Here is an 18,484-nt window from a genome sequence, read left to right on the forward strand (position 1 = left end):
CTGCACTGCGCTTCCGGAAAAAGCTACACAAATTGCAAACCACAATTTGCATAACTTTTTCCACTTTTTTTTTAAAGCAACTTTTCCAACATTTGGCCCGTCTACACTGGGCCAAATGTAAATCTTTTTTGGAACATCCCTTCTTCCTCATAAAATAAGGTTTACAGGGATGCTGAAAAAGCACAACTGCTGTTCTGAAAAAAATTTAGGAAGAGCAGATGCATTCCTTGGACACAGCAGAGTTTTTCTGGGATACCTCTGGTATTGTGGGAAAACTCTGCAGTGTAGACATAGCTCAAATTATTACAGAGGACAAATCAAAGGATAAACAGGGACAGGTGTGAAGGTCAAAGGGCTAAAATGAGGAAACCAGATGGGATACCAAACAGAGAGCTCTGGACAGTGCCCACTGCCCCTTAAAGGCATTGAGAGAGCCAGCGGACACCACCCAGTGGAACTCTGCCCAGATACATGAGCTGATACAGGAGTGAAAATAGGTTCCACAGTTGCAGCCCCTCCCTCATCCAACCTCTGCTCCCTGGTTTTATAAATAGCCATCTTAGCTACAGAGTGTTTGCTAATAAGGGTGAGAATTACTTTTAAATAACGATGTCTGTGTCCCTGCAGAAATCATTACACATGTTATGAATTGTAGATTTGAAGATTCAATATCTAGAAGGGACAACTGTGATCATCTAGTCAGACCTCTTGTATAACAGAACTGCCCTCAAATAATTCCTTCAATATATCTTGATTTGAAAATGGAGAGTGATAGAGAATCCTTCTTGACTTTAGGTGAATTGTTTCAACGAGTAATTGCCCTCACTGTTGAAAGTTTCCACTTCTTTCCAGTCTGAATTTCTCTATGTTCAACTTCCATCCCCTTGGATTTGTCTGCTAGACTGAATAACTCATCATTAAATATTTGTTCCTAATTTAGCTACCTATAGATTACATTAAGTCACCCCTTAACCTTCCTCTTTGTTCAACTGAATTGAGCCCCTTGACTCCAAGGCATGTTTTCTAATCCTTGTTTCATTCACTTGGCTTTTCTCTGAACACTCTCTAAGGGTATGTCTACACTACCCCGCTAGTTCGAACTAGCGGGGTAATGTAGGCATACCGCACTTGCAAATGAAGCCCGGGATTTGAATTTCCCGGGCTTCATTTGCATAAGCGGGGCGCCGCCATTTTTAAAACCCCGCTCGTTCGAACCCCGTGCAGCGCGGCTACACGGGGCACGAACTAGGTAGTTCGAACTAGGCTTCCTAATTACTCCTCGTGAAATTCAAATCCCGGGCTTCATTTGCAAGTGCGGTATGCCTACATTACCCTCCTAGTTCGAACTAGGAGGGTAGTGTAGACATACCCTAAAGTACTCCACATCTGTCTTGAATGACTGGAACTAGTGTAGGACACAGTATTCTAGCTATTGTCACACCAGTGCCAAAATACAGAGGTAAAATAATATCGTATGCTTACTGGAGACTCCTGTTTATCTCAGAATTGCATTGGCGATAACAAGTCTTGTGCATAAGGGAGAAGTGGTGGATGTGATATATATAGACTTTAATAAGGCATTTGATATGGTCTCGCATTATCTTCTTATCAATAAACTAGGAAAATACAACTTAGATGGGGTAGATAACCATTCTCAGAGTGTAGTTATTAACAGTTCATAGTCATGCTGGAAGGGCATAACAAGTGGGGTTCTGCAAGTGAGGTCTGTTCAGTATCTTCAGCGACGATTTAGATGATGGCATATTGAGAGTACGCTTATTAAGTTTGCAGATGATACGAAGCTAAGAGGGGTTTCAACTGCTTTGAGGGATAAGATCATAATTCAAAATGATCTGGACAAATTGCAGAAATGGTTTAAGGCAAAATTGGATGAAGTTTCCTAAGGACAAATGCAAAGTACTCCAATTAGGAAGGAACAATCAATTTCACACATGCAGAATGGGAAGTGATTTTCTAGGAAGAAGTACTGGACAAAAGGATCTAGGGGTCATAGTCAACCACAAGCTAAATATGAGTCAACAGTGTGACACTGTTGCAAAAAAAGCAAACATGATTCTGGGATGCATTAATAAGAGTGTTGTAAGACACAAGAAGTAATTCTTCTACTCTACTCTGCATTGATTAGGCTGCAACTGAAGTATTGTGTCCATTTCTGGGCAGCACATTTCAAGAAAGATGTGGAGAAATTGGATAAGGTTCAGAGAAGAGCAACAAGAATGGTTAAAGGTCTAGAAAACATGAGCTATGAGGCAAGGCTGAAGGAAATGGGCTTTTTTAGTTTGGAAAAGAGAAGGCTGAGCGGGAACATGAGAGCAGTTTTCAGGTATCTAAAAGGGTGTCACAGGCAGGAGGAGGTTAAGTTGTTCTACTTGGCCTCTGAGGATAGTACAAGAAGAAATGGGCTTAACCTGCAACAAGGGAGGTTTAGGTCAGACATTAGGGAAAAACTTCCTAATGGTCAGGGTGGTTAAACAGTGGAATAAATTTCCTTGGGACGTTGTGGAATGTCCAGCACTGAAGATATTTAAGATCAGGTTAGATAGACATCTATCAGGGATGCCAGACACTGTAACTGGTCCCGCCATAAGGGCAGGGAACTGGACTGGATGACCTCTCAAGGTCCCTTCCAGTTCTAGTGTTCTATGATTCTATGATTTTGACCACAGCATCACACTGTCCATGTATGTTCAGCTGATTATCCGCTATGCTCTAAGCCAATTTTTTCCAAAACCACTTCTTCCCAGGATAGAGTCTCTTTGTTCCTAAATGTATACATTTAACTGTATTAAAAACTGGATACAGTTGTTTGCTTGCACCCAGTTCACCTAGTGATCTACATTGCTGATCTGTCCTCTTCATTATTTACCATTCCCACAAATTAGAGGGAGGGAAAATCTGAAATTTTATCAGTGGTGATTTTATTCAGTCTTTCAGGTTGAGTAGCATTGAATAGCATAGCCCTCAAAACAAATCCCCGCAGGATCCTATTGGAAATACTGATAATTTCCTATTTCTCATTTACTTTTTGAGACTTATCAAAAAGCTGTCTTTTAATCCACTTAATGTACACCATATTAATTGTCCTAGGGTTGCTTGTAAGAAAAATCATCATGCAAGAGCAGGTCAAATGTCCTAAAGAAATATCAAATTATTACATGAGCAATATTTCGTTTATCAACTAACCTCATAATTTCATCAAAACAAGATATCAAGTTAGATATGGAAGTTTCTTGAAATATCATTTGGAGTCCTTATTGAATTAAGTTGAGTTATCTTTGGGTTCCATTGTATTAAGTATAATGCTTATTTATTATTGTGGGCTGGGATTTTATGTATCCTTTCCCCATAGAGATGTTATGTGAGGTCTGGGCATTCAAAGGACTCTATTAAAGGCTAACATTGCATAAGAAACAGCTGAACTGCCAAACCGGGGTTCTAGTTTTGAATCTGAGACAGTTACAACTCATAACTAGGAGTGTAAAGGAAAAATGCCTACCAGCCTACGAAGCTGGAGGCAAACTCTGGTAATGTTTTTAGCATGTTTATTACTTTTAAATGTGTGCTTTCTGTGGTACTTTCACCTTAAGAATAAAATGTGCTTGTTTAGAAAGTGCTGTGCAGTGACTTAGAACTCTTGGCAGTGTTCCCTCTAGGCTGTGTGCTTGTGCAGCTGCTTAGTTGAATTTCAAACGATGAATGTCAGAGCGCCCACAGCTAGGCTTTGTGTTTCTATGGATAGTGCACATTCTTAAATGCTTTGGTGAACATAAAAAAAAAATATTCCACACATGGATGGAAAAAAATAGAGGGAACATTGCCTGTGGGCAGAGACTCTGCAGAGAAATCCAAGCACAAACACCAGCCTCTTGTGTATGTGTGTGTGTATATATATATATATATATATATATATATATATGGGTATATCAATGTCGACAGTGGTCTGTACTGTTTTAAAGATCCCATGGTCAGAGAGGAGTGAAGCTCAACTCTCCTCTCAAGCTGGGAGTCAGAAGCCTAGAGTGGGTGCCCTTGGTGAATCAACAAATGCACATACAGGGTATATCTACATTTCACACTTATTTCGGAATAAGTTATTCCAGAAGAAATACTCCAAAATAGCTAATTTCAAAATAGCGTGTCTACACTACAGGGAAGCCTCAAAATTAGTCTGAGGCAGGCTTCTCTAATGTGAATGTGCTACCTCGATTTAGAGCCCCAGGATGCATTAGGGAGTGATTACTCTGAATGGCCTTGGAGAGCAGCTATTTCAAAATATAAATTTTGGAAGCAGCATTATTCCTCATGGAATGAGCTTTACAGAAGTCAGAATAAGCCATGTGTTACTTCAAAATAATGGAATTGCTATGGAGATGCTCTCATTTTTATTTCAAAATAACAGCCATTATTCCAAAATGATGCTGCTGTATAGATACACCCACAGAGAAATATGTATTAAAGCATTTTAGAATATCTGAACTTAGGTTTTAAACTTTCAGAAAGTTGCTTAACTTGTCCATCACAGGATAATTATAAAAATGAGTGGAATTATAACAACTTATTTTCTAATGTGAGAGATAATACTGGACCTTGACATTGTGTGGATGGTCAGCATTCCATTTAAAATCATGCTAATAAGTATTATTCTATGACTAAGATAAAGTCTAACTCTAATAGACATGAGCTTTCTCCACCGTAAAAACGTAGTTACTGGATATTTTATGATCTAATTGTCAACAAGTTCTCTCATCCCCTCCCTTTTTTGGAGTGCTGTATTTTTGGGTGCAAAATGTAAGACAAGAACCTTTGTTTCTGCTTTTTCTAGAGCATCAAAGCCACCTCCTCTCCCTTCCTTCTCCTCCCCCACCCCACCTAAGAAGCCAAAAGGAAGACAGGGGAAATTAAAACAGAATTACATTTTCCCAGTGAGCTTGGCAAAAAGTCCTTTCTGGGACACTGTGGGCCTGTCTTCATGATATTTACCAAAGTAAGGTCAACAGATTCATATGTTTCCTGCTGGGCTAGGCTCCATTTCAGTAAAGCACTTGCACACATCCTTTGAGTAAACATTGAGTAGTCCCACTGAAGTCCGTGTGTTTAAGTGTTTTGCATTATCAAGAACTTCATTTGGAAGCACTGTTGCCAGACATAACAAATTCTTAACTTCTACTAGCAGAGATGCTGGTACAATTTGTATAGTGGGGATGCTAAGAGACATCGAACCAAACTGTAGACTCTGTATATAATGGAAACCACTCCAAGCCTGAGAGAACAGAACCCCCAGCAATGATAATATGATCATCTATATCTACTAGTTCTGGACACAACACTGCACTAGATACAGATGTAACAGGATTTATTCTCATTGGGGCTTGCACCACAGTTCTGTTCTGTCTCTGATTTTAAAGGCTCTTGCAGAAAACTGGGTAAGTTACTGCTTTTTACCATTTGGAGCTCACACAGAAAATTCAGTTTGGTGGTTTAAAAAAATAAGTTTTATTTTGGCAAGAAAACAACAAAAAATAAATGTTAACAAAAAGACAAAATCATTTGGGACTGAATGCAGCTGTTTGATCCAAAACAAGTGATTTCCCCTCCCAATATACCACCTTTTTAAAATTTTGAAATGCCAGAGTGAACCATTTGGACTTTAAAAAATGCAAAAATAAAACAAAACTAACAAACAAAAAAACAGTTGCCCCGGCACTTGTCCTGAACAATGAACTTCAGAAACACTTAACTTTAAGCAAGTTACTAGTCCAACTGACTTCAATGACACCCACACTTGTGTAAAGTTAAACACATACTCACAGGCTTTGCGAAATCATAGCATCATCAAAATATAGGGCATAGGGTGACCTCAAGAGGTCATCTAGTCTAGCTTGCTGCACAGAGGCAGGACTAAATATATCTAAATCATCCCTGGCAAGTGTCTGTCCAACCTGCCCTTCAAAACCTTCAGCGACGGGATTCCACAGCCTCCCTTCGAAAAGCCTATCCCAGTGCTTAGCTACCATGTATATCGTCAGGAAATTTTTCTAATATCTAACCTAAATCTACTTTACTGGTAATTAAGACCATTATTTCTTGTTCTACCTTCATTGAACATGGAGAACAACAGATTACCATCCTCTTTATAAATTCCTCATAACATTTTTGAAAGCTTATCTGCTTCTCCCTCTCCAGTCTTCTTGTGGCTAAATATGCCCTTTCTATACATCTTTCCTCATAGGTCAGGTTTTCTAAACCCTTCATCATTTTTGTAGCATTCCTCTGGGTGCTCTTCAATTTGTACACATCTTTCCTTAGATATGAAATCCAGAAATGGAAGCAACACTCCAGCTGAGACTTCACCACTCCTGAGTAGAGCAGAATAATTACTTTCTGTGTCTTACATATGATACTCCTATTAGCATGCCTCAGAATATCAGCTCTTTTTCACAAGTGTGTCACAGTGTTAACTCATATTCAGTTTGTGATCCACTATCACATCACAATCTGGACAAGTTATTCCCATTTGACTTGTATGCATTTGACTTTTCTTCTCAAGTGAAGTACTTATCTTTATTGAATTTCATCTTGTTGATTTCAGACCAACTCTCCAATATGTCAGAGTCATTTTGAATTCTAATCCTATCCTCCAAAATATTTGCACATCCAATCAGATTCATGTCATCAAATATTATAAGACTTCTATCCACAATATTATATAGGTCACTTATTAAATTAACTAATGCTGTACCTAGAACAGTCACCTGCAGGATCCCACTAGATACATCCCTGTGAAATTCCATTCTAAGGAATGAATCAGGACAGATGGACAACTGTGTATCCTCAAATCTCCAATCTGGGGTGCCTTTTACACTGTTTTACTTTGAGAACCATTCCTGGTCAGTTTGCAAACAACCTCTAGCATGCAAAATCACTCCCAGCTGAATTACACGAATGTTCTGTCAGTCACTCATGAATTATATACAAGGCATTAGAAGCAAACTCCTAGATCTTCTCCCCAGAAATGAAAATCTTGTATTGCCCAGCTGTCTCCTGGACAATAGAAAGCTCATACAATGTCCATCATTTCATCAATGAAAAGTAACAGGAACAAACCTTGTCATGTTAAGTGGAGGTTTCCAAAAATTTCCATCCAAACACACTGGTTTAGATAAAACAAGTTTATTAACTCGAGAAAATTAGATTTTTAAGTAATAAGTAGGAAGGTATAAAAGCCAGAATTGGTTGGAAAAAAATAAATAAAACAAACTAATACCTAACCTAGCAAACTGAAATGTGTTTAAAACAAAAGTTTCTCACCACCTGCTCTTTATAATCTTTACTCCAAGACATGACCCCTCCTCCAGTTCAGTGGTTCTTCAGTCACTGTTGCTGCCATGAGAAGAAGAAAGTGGAGTAGAGAGGTAATTTGTGCTGATTGTGTTCTCTTTTCTTACACCATTGTTTCCTCTTTAAGTACCAATTCTAGCTGGGGTTTAGGTGACAGCCAGTCTGTTAATACAGGAACTCCCAGCAATTTCCCATTGCTAATATGTACAATTTCTCCTTTACCCCCTACATCCTGCCAAAGAATGGCTGTTTAACTAGGCATTGGTCATATAGTTTTTGTTGATGCCTGGCTGAGGTGTTGATTTATCTTTTGTTTCTGAGGAACTGGCCTATGCCTGCTTTTCTAAACTTGGAGCATGTTACAGCAATGTCATACAGCAGAATCATATAACTTCATATGATGTTCTGGAAGCCAGCTATACATACGGAAATTAACTCACAAATGCAATAATCACAAAGAGAAACAATGATCCCAAAAATTTCATCATGATAGCAATATTAGTAGGAATCATGGTGTAGGAAGCTGCCAGCAAGATGAAATTGTGAGTGGTGAAGTGATCTAAGGTATATCTACACTGCACCATTATTTCGAAATAACAATGCCAGCGTCTACACAGCCATTCTGGTATTTCGAAATAATTTTGAAATAACGGATGGCTTATTTGGAAATCTGTAAGCCTCATTCTATGAGGAATAATGTCTATTCTGAAATAGCTATTTCAAAATAAGGTATGTATAGATGCTCCACTTCTGCTATTTCGAACTAGCCCGTCACCAGGGTCATTCTAAGTTATTCCTCCCCAGTGCCTCCTGGGGCTCTAACTCGAGATATCAAGTCTATATTAGGGAAGTCTGCCATTAGGGACTAATTTTGAGGCTTTCTTGAAGTGTAGACATTCTATTTCGAAATAAGCTATTTTGGAATAACTATTCTGGAATAGCTTATTTCAAAATAAGCATGCAGTGTAGATGTACCCTAAGACTAGATAATCATTACCTGAAGTTTTATTTTTAATACACTTTGTATGGATAATAGAAGTGAACAATCTTCTATCAGATTCTATTATTGCAAAAGGCATGTCTCCTATTTCAACTCATGCTAAAAAAAGAAATTGGAATACACTACCTGTCATTACACTCAAGAGCAACAGTTTTAACCATCTCCCATCTCATAATATAGAACCAGATTCTTATTTAGTATAAAGTCAGAATAACACTGTTGACTTCAGTGGAGCTATATTAATGTACACCATCTGGGACTCTGGACCACAGCTTCGGTCTATCACACCCCGCTCTCTGCAGTTGAGGATCTGCAGCTTTAATATGCTCTTACCACTTTGTTTGTATGGAAGAATATCAATGGCACCTCCCTAAGCAAGGAAAAAGACTGAATTTCCCCATAAGATTTATTTTTGCTACAGAATATTGGTGGATTTTCATATTGCTCTTAGACAATTTGACAGAACAACGCAAGAATATATTTGCATTTGTTGATACTAGTCATTTTAAGAGCAGCACTGAAGTCTAAGATGTGTAAGTACTATTAAAATAATGTAATACTGTGATATGACAGGTAGCAGCAGAATTTATATATCTTGCTAGATGTGTGTTTAGCTAACAGTGATGTCTTATGACTACAGATTAGGGTCCCAATTTTTGTTCAATACTGCACAGGGTATGGCTTCGCTACAAAGTTTTGTCGGAAAAACGGCCGTTTTTCTGATAAAACCTGCATTATGTCCACACTGCAATCACGTTCTTCTGAAAGTAAATCAAAAGGACAGAGGGATTTTTCCAGCATTGGTACTCTTCTTTCTTCGAGGAAGAAGCCTTTTTCCAAAAGAGCTCTTTCAGAAAAAGGCATGTGCGGATGGGGAGGAGGTTTTTTTTTTTTTTTTAAAAAAAGAAGAGGCCTCCAGGAAATAACAGAGGTGGCCACTACATCCAAATTAATCAGGACTGTATAATTCCTGTCTCCTGGTCCCTCTTAAAGCTGCAGGCAGCCTGGACAAGTTTTGTGGCAGGAAGCCAGCTTGAGAGCAGCACCTCACCAGACAGCTCTCCCTGCCACAGGCCTTGCCACTCATGGCCCAGCCTCAAGACCCCCGCAACCCTTTTGGCCCTCACAGGAAGCAGCCCTAGGGGTACCAGGACCCACCCAGGGGGACCAAGAGGTGGGCACCCTCCTGGTCTGGAGTGGAGATCCTGTCCCTCCTCAAGCTGTGGGGCGAGGAGGACACCTTGCAGGATCTCCGCTCTAAGCGCTGTAATGCCGAGATATTAGGGCACATGGCCGAGTCCCTGGTGGAACGTAGATACCCACTCTGGACTTGGAACAGGTCCAGAGTAAGGTCAAGGAGCTTCACCAGGGATATGTCTGGGCCAGAGAGTGCAGCTCACGCTCAGGGGCAGGACCCCACATCTGCCCCTACTTCAGCGAGCTGCACAAATCCTCGGGGGGGTGGAGAAACGTCTTCCCCACCCATCATGTTGGACTCCAGCCTCCAGACCCCTGTCATCACCAGGGCAGAGGTCACAGCGGAGAAGGAGCAGGAGGAGCAGGGCCAACCAGAGGAGGAGAAGGAGGAGACAGAGACCATGGCCCTGTCCCTGGAACTGGTGCCTGTGAGCCAGGATGTCTCCCATGCCTCGTCGGATGCCAGGGAGGGATCTTCAGGTGGGCGGTCTTAGTTTGTCACACACACAGGGTGCGGGAGGTTGTGCACAGGGGGCAGGGTGTGAGTGTCACTCAGGTTGCTCGGGCTGGACATCGTGCTGCGGTCCGCGCATGTGGAACCACGTGCAGTGTTTTCTGTGCACCACGCGGACTCAGCAAGCAGCCCCAGAGCATGGGTGGGATCCAGCTGCCAGGCTCAGGGGAAGCCACACACGTCCTGCCATGGGAGGGGGGGCCCTCCAGCACCTGCCATGTCTGGAAGCAGGCTAGCCATAAGGGCACAGGCATGACCCCAGGCACATGGAGGCACAGCACACGGGCATGCCTGTACATGCGAGGTACCACCCACTCCCACAAGCAGTGCTGCGAGCCACAGGGGTATGTGTGGACGCGAGGGTGGGCCATGCTGTTCCTTGCTCCTCTACGACCAGTGAAGGAATCCCACTGTGGCCGGATACTTCCCTTGCCTGCTTCTCCATGGGGTGGGGGGTTGGGAAGCGGGAAGCATGGTCCCCTGGCCACCTCGGGGCCCCTGTGAGGCAGGGCCCTCTGTGTAGGCCACGCATGGCCTTGCTCCTGGGACATCCACCATCTCTGCCCCAAGGACTGTTGGTCACTGCTCACAGAGGAGGGCACAGCTGCAGGGACAGTGTCTGCATGGATGACTGACCGCCTCTACCTCTTTGTGTTTTCCACAGCCGGACCAGCTGGGACTGAGGGACAAGCCACACCACCCGTGCCAGCTGCCAAAGCCCAGGGGACCCGAAGGTGCCAGGGTTCTGGAAGACCTCATGTACCAGCATGTCAGCGTCCTGCACGACGTGCAGCAGACCCTGGTGCAGAAGGTCCGTGAGGACTCTGAGTGGCGGAACCACACATGGGATCAGCTCATATAGAGGTTTGATAACATGTGTACCATCATGTCACTGCTGTAGCTGCTCCTGGCTTCCACTCTTCTTCCTCCCTGCTATGCCCATTCCCCCTTCACCTGTCCCCCATACAACACCTCTACTCCCTCCCCAGGTGATCCCCCCTCCCTCTGCTCCCTGCCACCTTTGACCCCGCTCCCTGTGGTCCCTGGACCCACCCAGCCCCAACTCCTTCCCTATGACTGTGAAAAATGGAAGTACAGATGCTATTCTTGACCCATATTATCTCTAGTTTTTATTTAAGAACTCACTTGACAGTCTTTGGTGAACAAGCACGAAGATGATCCTGTAAGCATCTTGCCAATTGGCACTGAGAGATTCATACCTCAGTTTTTATGTTTTATTTTTAGAATGTGACATTGTGGCTTTCCGCATGTGTGTATGAGCACCCATAATGTCCACATGTGGAAGGATCCAGAAAGAAGAGTATTCCAGGTTTAATCATCATTTTAAAACTCTTCACTACAGTGTGCCCTGTATTCTGTGCTTAAAAGTCCAAGAAACTTGAAATGGTCATCCTTAATTTCTGGTAAACAAGAATTGCCAAATTTCTGCATATCAGGAGTGTTTCATGATTGTCTGGATTATATGTTGTTGGAGAGAGAGGAAAGTGTTTGCCACCACACAAGATCAGAATTCTAAGAAAACTTTATAATGGGTTCTGAGGTAGGAGGTTCAGACAACAAATAATTTTGTTTCAATTAGGATGTTTAAACAGTTCTGGGGTCTAGATTTTATTGACTGTTAAAATTCTTCACTTGGGATTTAGAAGCAGTCAAACATCATTTCAGAACCTTCTTAGGATTTACAAGGATTGACTATATTTAGTTTTAATTGGTGATTTTACTTTTTTGATAATTTAATTCCAGTCCATTACTGAACCTAACTTGTAGATTTGCTTTTGATTTGATAGCTGTATTGCTATATTCACAGTTTAATTTAGTAGTATTAATAGAATCTTAGTCCAGTGATATGTTTTCTTGTATTTCTTGTGGCTTCGTTACATTTATAGCACAGAGATGGAGTCATATTTCCTTCAAAAAGCAACATGAGTCTAGAAACTTTGAGGACATATGAGGACATCAGCCAGTAAAATGGAAAGCTTCAGTCACTTCACCCAATTAGCTTTGATTCTAACAAAAATGTGTGGTTTTTTACACTTGAATTCACATGCGAAGAAGTGGTGTCCCACTATCTGTACTGTGTATAGAGAGAGATTTTCACACCCTATGTTGGAATGCTCAACCCCTGTTCATAATGTTTTGGTCAACATATCTAGGAGCAGACAATACCAAGTGATTTCCATAGGAAACAAATCACAAACCATGAGTCATGATTAGGGAAAACTCAAAAGCCTTTTCTACACATATACAGTTTTTGTACCAATCTAACTGTATGTGATTTTACACCAGACAGTTAAATCACAAAAACTTTGTATAGATCAAACCAAAGGGAGTTGATGCATGCTCTTTTTAACCAACACAAGGTAAATATACACTCAACTTTTATATCTGCATTAATGAATTATTATTAATAAAATAATAATACAATAATAATAATAGTAATACTTTGCAAATAGAACAGTGATGTGAAATCAATTAAATAGCTTGCTACAAAAAATTTGCTCTGCTCTAGTTTCTACAACAGATTCTCAATAATGACATAGAAGTTGCAGGTTTATTGAAGAATTACCAATCTAGTTTATGGATTTGTTTCCATTGTAGCTGAACTGCAAACAAAAGCTGGATACCAAGAAGAAAAACACGATTTGCCAGACACACACATCCTGAACATGTTTTTAAAAGCTTCAGATAGTGTCATCTGCCCTTTTAATGGCTTAGTAGTCTTACAAGTATCACTTAACATAGTGATATTTGTTTGAGTAAACACACATGCACAGAGAACACTTTCCCTCATGTATATTAGAATGTATTGTAAGCTAAGTCTCCCCCCTCCTCATTTTGACAAAATTATCTTTTTCCACAAAAAGGGGGTTGCTTTTTACAGACAATTTCAATACATTCTCTCTCCCTTGAACACCATAATGAAAACCAAGAAATTGTGAATTTCTGTTCAACAATTGCAACATTTTGTCCTCATTTTGAGTATCTTTTTTCCTATACTTTGTCGGACAAGGCAAATTTCAGAAAAAAACCCTCTTTCGAAAGCCTCCTCCTTCCAGAGGCTTAAGGAAGAGAGTGTTTGCGCTTCCGCAAAAAACGTGGAAGAGCAAACGCATTCCCTGGATGTGGCAGAGGTTTTTTGGGATACCTCTGGTACCCCAAAACCCCCCTGCAGTCTAGCTGTATCCCCAGAGAAAGTCACATGGTGAGAAGCTGGGGGTTGCACAGCACGCTGTGGTAGGGCTACGAGTGGTGGAGTGGCCAAAAACCACATGCCACTGGAAGCCAGCTTGGCTGCCTGCCGGCAAGGCTCCAATGGAGTATCCTATTCAGTCTGCAGAGGGAAGGGGGCAGGAGGCTGTTGCTGCTGCACCATGCCAGGGAGCAATGGCAGTGCACGGAGGCATTTCTTCGTTGCTTCTTCCCCGCAAGCCGATGTTCTCATCAAGTAGCGAAGTGTCCAGCAGGGCTTTCCAGGACGTTTCATTACTTGATGGGAACACCAGGACAGAGTATTTAAAATTGGTCCAGTCCTGGAAAATGCAGGATGTATGGTCGACATAGACTGAACTGTGAGGCAGGTTGCTAAGATTCCAGTTTTTACATTTGCCTGGCACAGCATTCATGGGGATACTCCTCAAGAAAGCTATAATTGTCCATAATTTGGTTTTAATTTTATATTTGCTGTAAAGCCCAGTATGGCCACTGGATGAAGAATCACCTTTTAGATTTTAAATGTAAAACAGAAAAGAACTAAGAAAGGGGATTCTTGAAAAGAAAGGAGGTGAGATTGGAAAAAAGAGGGATCGTTGACTGCCCCTGAAAAGGTTGTCATCAAATAGGCATGTTTTGGACACATCACAATGGCAACTTTTCAAAATAGTAGAAATTTTTCCATATCTTCATATATAATTTGTGAAAAATTATTCATAATTTCAATGTGGAAAAAATCCAACCAGTTCTACTCACTGCCGTTTTCATAATACTGCACAGATATAATCTTAGCACTATAAAGAGTAAGGGGGGAGGGAGGATAATGTGTCTGTTAAGTTAGAAGGATACTAAAAATATAGAAGTGCAGTAATGGAATCATATTCTCTTTCTTCCTTGCCTTCCTACATCTGAGGTCCCTTTCCATAACCTAGTAGCAAAGTGGCTAGAGGGGACTGTCTATTACAAATCCTTACTGGTTTTACATAGCAGCCTTTCACCAAATTTCTCAGAAGTATCAAGGACCAGAACAGCCACTAAAGCAACATAGCTAATTCCTGTTTTGCCACATGGGAACTGTGATCATTCGAATTACATTATAATGCAGGGAATGATTCTAATCCTAATAAACTTTTAAGAGAAAGCCTGCAAAAGAGCATATTACATGACACTAACAAGGATATTGGGGAGAGGCTAATTTTATTCTATATTGCTCATACCTCTCAGCAACATAATTTTTTTAAACACAAGCCTTAAATCAATCATAAGTCTCTGAATCTTTCATAAGTGTCAAATGGTATGTTTCTAAGTGCTTAGGGGCCTGCAAAAGCCTATTAGGAGTAATAGTTTTACATCTTGCTACCCCTGTGTTTCTGTGTTCAGCAGGAGAGTGGTAAACCCCACCGTCTTCTCTCTCTTGTTTGCTGCTGCTTGAAAGCAAAAGCCATCACAGACTTTGCCATTCTCTGTGTGAATGAATGAGGTAATAAACAAACCTGAAGCAGTTAATTCGAAGAAGTAAAGGATCACTCAGTCACTGAGGAAGAGAAGGCTGAAAGGAAGTTGCAGGAAGTGGTGCAATGGTTGATGTTAATATACCTGGCCAGTTCCTGATCCAGGTGATCCCTGTGGTGGCTGATTTGTGCAAAGCAGATGCAAAACCAGTTTCATCAGCCACATGACATGCTTTCTAGTGCAGAAGGATCTCTTGGTGGCATGTGAGCCAAGGGAGTGATTGTAAAAGCCATCCCTTCCCAACTCCTACAAAGGAAAAGGAGGCTAGAGTCAGGGAGCCACTACATTCAGCCAAACCCTACCTCCCTTCAGGCTGTTGTCAGATGGTGCAAATTAGAGCAGCTTCACTGCTGCTCTGAATTACTTCTCAGGAATGAGCCAGCCCTAGAATTAGAGAGGAGCAAAGACTCATTACGAATACTTGTTCTCTATGCTCCCTGCCCCCCATCACTATGGTGTACCAGGCACAAGAGATATGGTCTGGCCATCAGTTTGGCACCGTCTGTATTGTCAAGAGTGCATTTTGACTCAAAAAAATGCCCTCACATTTACAGGACTAGCTGCATCTCTATCCCTTTTCTGGGCTCTGACAGCACCTATCTCAGTAGTGTAAGCTCTTGGCTTTACCTGCTTTTGGGCAGAATCTCACAGTCCTTCCACTCTTAGCCCAAGATCCACATACATTAACCATCTGCTTCTTTGCTGGGCTGTCTCATTTTGGAAGCTGGTGGCTAACACATCCAAGAAGGCTGTTGGTCAAACAAAGAATTGTTGTTTTAGCAGTAGGAACAAAGCATTGTGGGGGGGAAAGTATTTTTAGAATAAACCATAAATTAGCTTCATCTGACTTCAGCCTAACTACAAAAAAATAAATACTTCACTATATGCTTAATTTACTGGACCAGAAATTAGAGTCTAACAAATTTAGACCCCATAGAGCAGGGTTACTTAACACATAGCCCACTTACTCCTGCTTTCCTGGGGGAATAATTTTATTTTAAAATAGTTATTTTGGGAGTTATTTTGAATTTAATTATATCAAAATCATTTCCTAGTGTAGACATGCCCATATATGTGAGCTATAGTTCACAATTCCTTTGACCCTCTAAATCATTGATTCCCAGACTTTTTGGTATAATGTCCCCATTTTTGATTTTTGAACTCCTCCCCTCCCCCCCCAAAAAAAAAATAGCAGCAAAACTTGTTGGGGAAAAAAAGGAACTGACTGGACACAAAAACTTGATAGGGTGAGGGGGCAGGGTCGCCTCGCACCCTCCCCCCTAGAATTTCTTCACATACCTCCAGGAGAGTATGCCCCCCCATTTGGGAACCCATGCTCTAAATCCATCTGCTACTTCTACTTTTTCTAGCCCCAGCATTTCTTAAGTATGTTCTTATGTAGTCTTACCTCAGGGTATGTCTACACTACAGCACTAATTCTAACTAAGTTAGTACGAATTAGTTAATTCGAACTAAGCTTATTCGAACTAACGCATCTAGAACTAAAAACTAGTTCGAATTAGCGTTTTGCTAATTCGAACTAGCGCGTCCACACTGATTGGACGCAGGGGCGCATTTAAGGGCGGCTGAAACCGGTTCTGGCAGGGCATTAGGTCAGTAGTTGCTTTATGTGGCTGCTGTCTGAGGCTATCTGAGGCTCGTGCTTAAAGGGACCCCCCCGGACAGCCGGTTCTCAGCTTTTCCTGCTTGCTTGCCAACCTCGCCGAGGGACGGCAAAGCGTTGATCTCTGTGCCCGTGTGTGTCAGTGCTTCCCTTCGGGGACGCCGCCGCAGGTGGCAACATGGAGCCAGAGCTCGCCCTGCATCTTCTGGTGCACTTTCTGGACTTGCTGCTGCAAGCCTGCCAGCAATGGCTCGAGGTTGCCTGGCACCTCCTGGTGCACATCAGCCCCCTGCCTCTCCGCCTGGCCGCCCTGAGGGCTGTGGAGGAGCCGCAGCGGCACCCCGGCACCGGCGTGCCCCGCCGCATCTGGCGTCTGGAAATCAGCAGCGACTGGTGGGACCGCATTGTCCTGGAGCGCTGGAAAGACCGACAGTGGACCCAGAACTTCAGGATGAGGAGGGACACCTTCCTGGAGCTCTGCGAGTGGCTCGCCCCTGCTCTGCGCAGAAGGGACACTCGCATGAGGCCCGCCATCCCCCTCCAGAAGCGGGTGGCCATCGCCCTCTGGAAGCTTCTTCCCCGACCCACTGCAGCCATGGCTGATGAAGCCCTACACGGGGCACCTCAATCCCTCCCGCCAGACCTTCAATGCCAGGCTGACCAGGGCCCGCATCGTGGTGGAGGGGACCTTCGGGCAACTGAAAGCCCGCTTTCGATGCCTCCTCACCCGTCTGGACCTGGCCGAGCACAACATCCCTCCCGTGGTGGCAGCATGTTGTGTGCTCCACAATATGTGTGAGAGAAAGGGGGAGGCTTTCCTGCCAGCCTGGATGGCTGAGGCTGACCGCATGGCTGGCCACTATGGTCAACCCTGCACCGCCGCCGTCCGGGAAGTCCAGCAGGAGGCCGTCCGGATCCGGGAAGCCCTGCGGGAGAGCTTCCTGGTGGAGGAGGAGGACTGACCTCTCCCTGCATGCCCAACTGGGGCCTTCTTCCACCCTACCCCCTTCCGCTTTCCCCTCCCTACCTACTGTCAAATAAAGACACCTGTTTTTCAAACAAAAATGTCTTTTTATTTAACATAACTGGGGTGGGGGGAGGGAGGAAGGAGGAGGGTGGGAGAGGGGAAGGAGAAACCTGGGATGAGGGAGCTGGAAGGGGAGGGAAGGGAGGAAGGGAAAGGAAAGCTCAGGGGTGGGGGTCCGGCTGCCTCTCCTGTCTCGCAACACTGCGGGTCCGGGGGCGTTGGTGGGGAATGGTTGTGGAGGGTGGGGCAGGAGGGATGGGGGATGTGGAGGAAGCAGGAGCGGGAGCAGGAGGGGGAGCAGGGGGATCAGGAGGGGAAGCAGAGGGAGCTAGAGGAGGAGGAGGGGGAGCAGGAGGAATTGGGAAGCAGTCGAGCAGGCTCTGGAGGTGGCCTCGCAGGGCACGGCCCTGCTCCTCCAGGGCCTCCAAGCTCCTCCGGCGCAGTCTCAGGTCCTCCTGGACCCAGTGCTCCTGGATACGGAGCTGTTGCTCCAGGAACCGGAGGTGCCGCCTCTGGTACTCCTCCTGGTTCCTGGCTCTCCTGCTGGCCTGGGTGCGGACAGCTGCTGCAGGCGGGGTGGTGCACCCTGCAGGCCCAGGTGCTGCGGCTGTGGTGAAACAAGAACAGCGGTCAATTACCCCAGGGGCCCAGGTGTGTGAAACCCAGCTCCCCTCTGCAAGGCCAGGGCCCCTGCAGGATCCCCAGCTGCTGCTCCGTGATGGGCAAGGACCAAGCGCACAATCCCTGGGCTCCCTCTCGCCCCAGCTCCCCGTACACATAAGGAGAGCACGATGGTACTCACATGTGGACGCCTCCCCAGCCTCAGATGACACAGGCGACCGGCTCTGTGGGGTGCCTCGGCAGTCCCGGGTCCTGGGCTGGCTGCCGGCAGGCTCCTGGCTCTCGGAGCCCTCCTCCTCCTCCTCCGTGTCTGGGAGCGGTCCCTCTGTCCCGGGGTCTATCACGTCCCGGGGCAGGGATAGCATGAGCCCCCAGGAGGCGGTCCAGAGCCTGGAAGTT

The 18,484-nt window shown here is 43.8% G+C and overlaps 1 long non-coding RNA gene across 4 annotated transcripts in view; it reads right to left on the reverse strand.

Annotated features, from left to right (window-relative positions):
• LOC102445745 (uncharacterized) overlaps positions 1-18,484 on the reverse strand; it is a 180,106-nt gene that overhangs the window by 119,894 nt on the left and 41,728 nt on the right. The window contains exons 4-5 of one of the 4 annotated variants that reach the window (XR_012897831.1): positions 15,441-15,562; positions 14,898-15,059 (exon numbers count right to left, since the gene is read on the reverse strand). The exons of 2 other annotated variants lie outside the window; for them this stretch is intronic. This is a non-coding gene — a long non-coding RNA (uncharacterized LOC102445745). The remainder of the gene's footprint in view (positions 1-14,897; positions 15,060-15,440; positions 15,563-18,484) is intronic. One more of the 4 variants, XR_012897833.1, reaches the window with a different exon arrangement.

The sequence above is a fragment of the Pelodiscus sinensis genome, chromosome 1 (assembly GCF_049634645.1).
Source record: "Pelodiscus sinensis isolate JC-2024 chromosome 1, ASM4963464v1, whole genome shotgun sequence".
Classification (NCBI taxonomy): Eukaryota; Metazoa; Chordata; order Testudines; family Trionychidae; genus Pelodiscus; species Pelodiscus sinensis.